Below are 8,390 nucleotides of genomic sequence, written 5' to 3'. Positions count from 1 at the left end.
GGGATTTGGTTGTGGATCAGAGGAGTATGACTAGTATGACTATTGATTGATGGACAGAAATAACCCAACAATTTTTTATCAGAAATAGCTTATTGATTCATTTTTTGAACAGGAGAACAAAAATAGCCTATTGATTCAATTTTTGAATAGAAATAACTTATTGATTGATGGACTTTGGTGCCTGTCCTGTCATGACTGTATATCACTTGAAGATCGAGCTAAAAGCCCAACAATTTTTTAATAGAAATAGCCTCTATGTATAAAAGGTCTAGAGTACAATTGCTCATAAAAAACAAAATTTTGCACCAAACAATATTTTTAACAAAAAATATTAAAATCCACCATGTGATATCATCTCTAATAAACATAAAATTGCTCATAAAAAGCCAACTTTTGCACCAAACAATTTTTTTAACAAAAATGATTAGAAGCCACCATATAATATCATCTCTAATAAGCATACTCTCTCTTTTTCAAAGCAATAACAACTTAAAGACTTAATACTTTATTTTCAATCATTCCATGGATTTTGTTTAAGGATCTTTTATTCTTTCCAACTGGAAAGATTTATCTACAAAAGAATTAAAGGCCAATTTGGCTACCTATCAGCTGCATGGAAAGGCTTCCCTATGGTGGGAAGAAATGAGGACAATTTATAATCTCAAAGGAAAAGAGGTTGGCTGAGAAGAATTCTAATTTTTGTTTAGGGGAAAATATTTAACAAAACGATACTTTGATGACATGATCAACAAATTCCATGAATTGAAACTGGGGCAAATGACAATGGATGAGCTAGTCAACAAATTTACCCATTTAACATGTTATGTGCCATACCTTAAAGACAAGAAGGAAAAAATACAATGTTTCTTAAGTTTTCTTCCTCAAGTACCACTAGAACTTCCCACTCATAGCCACCCATGAAATATCTTAGGAACGACCACTAAATTTACGAATTCACTATTGTTGATCGAGTAGAATAATTGTGGATTCAAATCTCACATATGGGTAGGGAAAAAAGTCCTAAATCTTTAATAAGTTTTGTCACCCATTTAGTACTTTTAAATTCTAGAAACCCTGGCATACATGTAGTAATCCAACGAGTGCTAAGACAAGTGAAAGAAGGGAAATCATCTCCATTTACCTTAATACGACCTATGTTAGAGGCGATTTCTATGAAATACATTGTTGCTACTAATGTATTTTCACACACACTAATCAATTGTAATTGATTTTGTGGCCTTAGAGAGTTCACTCTCCAAAGGTTAATCCAAGGCCCTACTTCTTATACTATTGTTGTTTCTTTGTAAAGGAAAGTCTAGCTGACTTAAATTTAAGTGTTCATTTTATTGGATGTTGATTAATTAGGGTAGTGGTGGTGCAAGTCATGATGTTTTTGAGATTTTTTAATAATGTTTTATAAGAACACTTGAAAATAAAACTTCACACTTATCCTTTCATGGATTTATTTTCAGACAAGTGTAAACCATGAAATTCTTTCCTAGATTGTAATAAAAGTAAAATGAGAAAAAAAAAATATTGATTTATTTTCTTTTTCCTTATAAATGAACCTAAATGCACCTAATAAAGAAAAAATAAATAAGGAACATTTACTTACTACATGATCTAACCCTTCAAAATAACAAAAAAACTACACATAAAAAGGAGAAAGCTAGGCAAAATTGCGAAGAACTCTACTACAGGAAGTACACACTCCTTTTGTGAGAGAAACATGCATGTACACACTCATTTTCAGAAAGGAAATAGAGTGTAAATGCTCCCTTTCTAATGGAATGTGAGTATATCTCAAAATTTAGGAAAAAAATGCAAAAAAAACCCAAAAGTTACCTAAAAACAGGCACATGCACCCTTTTTAAGAAAATTTGCATGTACATGCATTCTTTGAGAAGTAAACCTACATGTATACACTTTTTTGCTGGATAAAAGAAGCATGCACATGCTCTATTTATGAATGCAACATGCTTAAAGGGTTATACTGGGGCTAATGACCTAACAAAAGCCTAAAAACTTTAAATGAAAAATAACTTGTAGACAAGCAACCAAGATGCACACAGTAGGAGCTATCTAGGAACCCTAAACAAATCTGTAAAGGAAACAATCAAACCTTAATTAGAATAATTCAAGGAGTTATCCCCAATGGAGTCAACCGTTTTGTTTCAAATGAAAACTATCTTATGGATAGAGTACACCATAAAATAGAAAATATTCAAAACAATGCAAACCTTTCCCTAAAGTAGCACACAACAATTTTAACATAACTACCAATTATTAGTTATGAAGGACTCACCTAGTTTTAGTAGCAAGTTGGAGATGAGATGATATAACCCGAAGGGCGGCATATATAGGGCTAAATGTATAATATGTGACCCTAAGGTGGGGGATATATGGAGTTACATGTACATGTAATGTGAAAATGTATATGTAATAGCATCGGCCTAATAAGAAATAGGTCACATGTTCATTGTGTGAATATGTATATATAGAGATCATATAATCATTATTAAGGATATGATTTCAATGTATGAATGTATTTTGGTATTTGAAGGAGGATTTCCTATTCTTTGAGTTATTGTGCAACGTATCTCTCTTATCTATATTAGAGTTGTGCTCCATACTCACATTGTGTACATGGTGTGTACACTTATGGTATTTTTATGTATTTGGATCATAACAATGGTATACAAAGAAAACTATGATGGCCAAAATTATATGAATTCATATATAGAAAAATAATGTTAGCCTAGTAAATACAAAGACTAGAAACTATAATTCATGAATTCATAACAACGTAAGAATAATGTCATCTTGAAAGATAATGCTACTAGAAACCAAAATACTTTATATTTGTTTCTAGAAAAGGTCGAATCCATCACTATAAGGATGTTGTTGTATTTGAGCCTAACAACCTACTTCATTTGACATCCCTAACATCATCATAGATCCATCTTAACTCCAGATTTACCAAGTGCTAAGAGGGATCAAATCTTTCAAGATGCAAACCTTTGTTTGAGCGCAAAATTTGAAGAAATCTTTGCACCTCGAGAGATTTGATTCTTCTATGTGCTTGATAGATACAAAGTTTAGATGGATCTATGCTGGTTCTTAATAATATTATTTATATTTATATAAATTTCACATCTCTATATATGAAATATTTTTATTCTTATTCTTATTAAAACCTTGATAATACATGTATTTACATATATATATGTGTGGTGCATTTTTCTTTGACATGTTTTATTATTATTATTTAATTTAATATTTTAATGTGATATGCATAACATTAATGGTGTGTGTGTGTAGTTTAACTAATAGATGAAATTATATTGCGAGATTCATGCCAAAAAAGTCATTTCTTCTATTAGTTAGGTTGTCCCTTTATATATATATATATATATGACTTCAAAAAAGTGTTTGTTTTAAATATTGAATTTTAATATCTTTATAAATCAAAATTTAAATATAAAATTATGAAATATAATAATATAAAATTATGAAATATAACGGTTAAAAATACAAATTGCTATTTTAATTTAAAGATCAAATTAATCTTCATTTATAAGTACTCCATCTGAGCTACTCGTGGGACAGGTTAATGGCATTAAAGGAAAAGTTTTGTTATCTCAACAGCTCTTACCTAGACCTTTGGAATAATTTTCTTTGAAGAAATCTAAAAAGGCAATTTTCCTTTATATCGTTCAACTTAGTTTTATGAAGAAAGATTTCCTAGACTCTTTATGATAAACACATTAAGTGTGCTTATTGTTTTTGTACACTCTCTCTTAAAGACATGTTTATTTTTATCCAACTACTATTGATGGTCAATTTCTAGTACTATATGAAGGAGTTTTCTCAATAAATTAATATTTTGTGAATGTTAACATTCAAGCACTCTAATTGTTTAATAGGAACATCCTAGGATCCACAGCACTCTAATTGTATAATAGGAACATCTTAGGGTCCACAAAGTTCTGGCTGAGTTTTTTATGTACTTTTTTCATATTTATGTGTGAAGTTTTGGCTTCATAACTCTGTCTTTTTATTATATGCATCTTTTGATTTCATTTATGAAATTGCAAGTTGTGATGTTTTCTATTGAAAAAAAGAAAAAACTATTATTTGTATTATATATAATTTTCACGTTATTAAATTCAAAACTATTCTGATTTTTAACTATATATTTATTAATTAAATTTATTATAATTTTATATATTTATTAATTATACTTTCTAATATATCATGGTTATTAATATGAATAATTATTATTTAAATTTATATAAATGTGATAGGTATATTATAATATTCTTGGGGGAATTTTGTTTATAATTTTATTAATAAAAACATAATTATAAGTTAAATTGATTTATTATTTTTATTACTTTTACTTTTTATTATTTTTTTAATTAAATCAATATTATGTTTTATTATTTTATTATTATTATTTTATTCAACGCTTCATTTCACTGACATTACAATATCTCTTTCATATTAAGGATATTTAAATGTTTACACTCATTTACAACCACCACATCAGAGGAGTTGCCCGGAAAGTTATGGAAATTCCCGTCATATTGGAGAAAATCCGGCAAGGATTTTTGTAAATCCAAGTTATAGTTGTTAAACTTCAAAATTTAGGTGTCCTAGAAGTTTTTGGTGTTGAATCCATTTCCACCATCAAAAACACGTTTCAAACACTACCTCTACAAGATTTTTTGAAATTTTTTTGCCACTTTTGACCATCCGGGCAATTCCTCCGTCTCCTTTGACAACTCCCATCTCCATCATATTGGGTTGCAGAACATCTCTTGGCCAATGGATAGTCTTTAGTTTAGTATAAGCACATTTACCTTGTACCATTCGACATGAATGGAATCATCTTGACAAATCTAATAGAGTAATTCATTAAGTTGTTTTCCTTGGTTTATAGTGTATTTTTTTCTTTGAAGAGGAATACATCCCTTCTCATTACTAGACAAACTCTAATGGATTCTCTGTAACAAGTCTTTGATAATGCTGATCTAATTTGGAGAAACGTTAGCAAAAATGAGAGATCTTCTTCAATGATAGTGTCATTGGTGTGTAGATACGAACATAGATCCATATTAACTGATCAATCAATATACTAGAAATGAGATTCTTGTAAGCTAGTAAGCTATTGTGTTTTTTTTTAAAGAAAAATACTACCTTCCCACAAACTTAACTGTTATAAAAAAATTAGCATATACCACATCTAACAATAATTAAAACTACACCCAAAAACAGACAGAAAAAGCAATACAGAAAAACAAATAGCCGTGACCAAATTTCCGAAAAGAGAACTTTAAAATTGCAGGCCTGGTGCACGCTTAAAATATGGGAAGACTACGAAATAGCATTATATAACTGCTTACCAGAAAATTTCCGAGTCTCTCACTAAGTAAATTGGTTGTTCATTTCCTCTGTTCTTTCGATCGATGTAGGCATACTGCACGGGCTTTGGTTTCGATTAAATTCAAGGAGAAGAGTTAGAAACCAGCCATGACAATGTCATCACCAGGGTGGGCTGGTGAGTCTGTGAGTATGGGGACTATGCAGATAGATAAATTATGCGTAAGCTGGTTGGATTGAAAGAGACAATTCAGATTACGCATATGATGTTATGGATTACTCACGATGTTGGAGTGCATGCGATTCACTCCTGCAGGCGTGCCTAAATAACAGAACCCTCTGGGAGAGCAAACAAGTCCATGCCCACATCATTTACTCCGGCTTTCACCTGGACAGTTTTCTGCAAACTAAACTTATGAGTTTGTACGTCAAGTGCGAGGCTTTGTGGGATGCTCGCTGTGTGTTGGAACAGATGATGCCTCAGCGAAATGTGGTTCACTGGAACGTCATGATTTCAGCTTATTCCAAGCACGGGCTAACCGAAGAAGCTTTCACACTGTTTCATCGAATGCAAAGGATGGGAATTGAACCTGATCAATTTACCTTCACGGCTATTCTCCCAGCGTGTTCTCATTTGAGATCTCTCAGAGTTGCCAAGAAGGCTCACCAAGGGGTGATTAAGACTGGATTTCATTATAACGTCTTTGTGGGGTGCGCTCTTCTAGACATGTACTTCAAATGCAGGAGCCTCGAGGATGCACGCAAAGTGTTTGAAAAAATGACTGAACGAGACGTGGTCTCATGGAATGCAATGGTTGCTGGATGTGCGCTGAATGGGTGTGTGGATGAGGCTATGGAGTTCTTCCAGAAAATGCCCGAGCGGAATGTAGTTTCATGGACGGCCATGGTTGCAGGGTATGCTCAGCATGGATTTATGGACGAAGCATTGAAGCTTTTCAAGAAAATGCCGGTGCAAATGCAAGATGAAGTTTCATGGACTGCAATTATCTCAGCATATGCACAGAACGGGCAATTTGATGAGGCACTGAAGATTTTTCGAAACATGCCTGAAAGAGGCGCATTCCCCTGGACTGCATTGATTGCAGGATACTCGCAGAATGGGTATTTTAATGAGGCTCTTGAGCTTTTTGATCAAATGCAACTTGCAGGTGTAAAGCCTAACGCACCAACACTTGCCAGTGTTTTGCCGGCCTGTGCTCACTTGGCTGCTTTGAAGAGAGGCAAGACAATTCACAAAGCCATATTTCAAAATGGGTTTCAGTTCAATGTTTTTCTGGGAAATGCTCTTGTAGATATGTATGCTAAATGTGGGAGTATAGGCAATGCACGCAAAGTGTTTGACAAAATGTATAGACGAAATGTAGTTACATGGACTACCATGATTGTAGGATATGCCATGCATGGGATTGGCACGGAAGCAATCGAAGTCTTCAAACAAATGCAGAACTCTGGTACCAAACCAAACAGTGTTACATTCGTGGGCGTTCTCTCTGCATGCTGTCATGCAGGCCTTGTAGATGAAGGTTGGCAATACTTTAATAGCATGAGTAAAGATTATTACATCGAGCCTGTAATGGAGCATTATTGCTGCATGGTCGACCTGCTTGGGCGAGCTGGTCATCTGGTTGAGGCAGAGGAATTCATCCATAAAATGCCTATGAAACCTGCTGCTGCTTTGTGGGGATCTTTGCTCAGCGCTTGTAGAGTCCATGCAAATATGGCGTTAGGAGAACGTGTGGCTGAATGCCTTTTTGCGTTGGAGCCACATAATGCTATAAACCATGTGCAATTATCTAATATCTATGCAATGTTTGGTAGATGGCAAGATGTGGAAAACTTGAGAAATTTGATGGAAAAAAGGAAGGTACAACATATGCCAGGATGCAGCTGGATTGAGGCTAACAACAAGATCCATGTTTTTGCTGCAGGAGAATGATCATGCCCAACTAAAAAGGATATTTATATGAAATTGGAGACATTATCTGGGCAATGTGAGAGGTGGGTTTGTGGCATGTGCCTAAGCCAACCTTTTGCTGCTTGCAGGAAGATAGAGGAGTGGAAAACACAAGAACAATATTCTCTGCCACCAGTGGAAAACTGGCATTATATTTGAGTCCACGAACAGATCATACGCAGTGACTGCTGATCTGCGTAAAATTCAGTGCCTCTTGTTATTGCTCAAGATATTGTTAGGGATGTTGAACTTTTCAAATGACTTTGACGATGGACAGTGTTCATGTGGGATTATTGTCAATGATTTAAAAAACAAGAATTAAGCACTAAATTGTTAACCATAATCTCAGGTGTATTATCAACCTTGCAAGGAAGGGAGGAGGTGTTATTTTACTTTTTGGGAAACTGACATATCTATTTAGCCTTACTCCGTGGCTGTGGCTGTGCCACTTACTATCCTATCCGCGACAGCAAGAAATTGACGTGAAATTGTTAAATGCAAAGCATCTGCATTTCATTTTAGTAGACTATACATTGTTGAGCCATATCGCATTTTTTTTATGGATATATTTGAGTTAATGCTTCCTATGTAGCTGCTTATGGCAAGCCGTTTGCATTGTCTTCTCTTAGACCATCTGAAAATCCGTGTTTATTGTAACTGCCTTACAAACAAGCACTTTGCAGTTGCTGCTAATTAAGTGGTTTTTCAATTTTCAGCAAAAGATAATGTTCTATTTGCTCAATTTTTGAGGGATTTCTTTAGAAATCGGTGTAAAGAAATTGCCAATTACTGTCCTATCCTTGCCCACTAGAAATTGACTTGAATTTGGTAAATGCTAAGCATTTCCATTTCATTTAATTGACTATACATTATTGAGCCATACTGCACTTTTTTTATGGATATTGCTGTTCTCATGCAGTTTAATGATGATGCAGAACCCATTATTAATTTATTTGATTTGATCTTTCTATCTTTAGAAATAATTATTTTTGATAGGAAAAAAGAAAACTTTTATCATGAGTCATGACAA

General features: G+C 33.6%; 1 pseudogene; it reads left to right on the top strand.

Annotated features, from left to right (window-relative positions):
• Positions 1-5,282: 5,282 nt before the first annotated feature.
• Positions 5,283-8,078, top strand: LOC149143687 (pentatricopeptide repeat-containing protein At2g13600 pseudogene; annotated as a pseudogene).
• Positions 8,079-8,390: the final 312 nt, after the last annotated feature.

The sequence above is a fragment of the Pinus tabuliformis genome, chromosome X (genome assembly GCF_031772625.1).
Source record: "Pinus tabuliformis cultivar Carrire ecotype Pingquan chromosome X, CPIR1, whole genome shotgun sequence".
NCBI classification, from domain to species: domain Eukaryota; kingdom Viridiplantae; phylum Streptophyta; class Pinopsida; order Pinales; family Pinaceae; genus Pinus; species Pinus tabuliformis.
The sequence above is the reverse complement of the archived record's forward strand: the minus strand, read 5'-3'. Positions and strand labels throughout refer to the sequence as shown.